The sequence below is a fragment of the Muscardinus avellanarius genome (genome assembly GCF_963383645.1).
Source record: "Muscardinus avellanarius genome assembly, chromosome: 3".
NCBI lineage: Eukaryota > Metazoa > Chordata > Mammalia > Rodentia > Gliridae > Muscardinus > Muscardinus avellanarius.
The window spans coordinates 25,917,165-25,917,886 of NC_137788.1; positions in this window are offsets into that span (position 1 = coordinate 25,917,165).

Genomic DNA, 722 nt, shown 5'->3' on the forward strand with positions numbered 1-722 from the left:
GCACTGCGAGAGAGAGGGAGAGAGAGAGAGAGAGAGAGAGAGAGAGAGAGAGAGAGAAATTAGGATCTCGGTTCATGGATAGCCTCAGCTACTTAGTGAGGCCCTCTGCAACTTAGTGAGACCCTGTTTCATTCTTTTTTTTTTTTTTTTTTTTGCGGGTCTGGGGATGGAACCCAGAGGCATTTGACCTCCGAGCTACACCCCCTGCCCTAGTTTTTATTCTTTATTTTGAAACTGGATCTCACTGAGTTGCCGAGGGCCTCACTAGCTGAGGCTGTCCGCGAACCGCCATCCTCCAGGTTTCAGCCTCCCGAATGCTGGGATTACAAGCGTGGGCCACCACGCCCGGCTGTGAGACCCTGTTTCAAAATGAAGAATAAAAAAACTGGGCTGGGGTATAGCTCAGAGGTAGAATGCCCCTGGGGTCCATCCTTAGTACCACAAAAAAAAAAAAAAAGTCAGGGAAGGGCATTTCAGACAGGAAGGATACAGCACGTGCAAAGGTAACAAACAACAATAAGCATAGCATGCTGAAGAAAGAGAAAGGCCGGGGTAGCTGAGCATGGGGTGAGGTGGGGCGTGAGGCAGAGGATGGTAGGAAATGAGGTTGAAGAGCTGGGCAGGGTGAGATCATAGGCCTGGTGAGGATTAAATGATAACACGAGACACCAGGTAACTGGTAACTAATATCGCTTTTACCCTCTGGCTTGAGCATCTCCTTT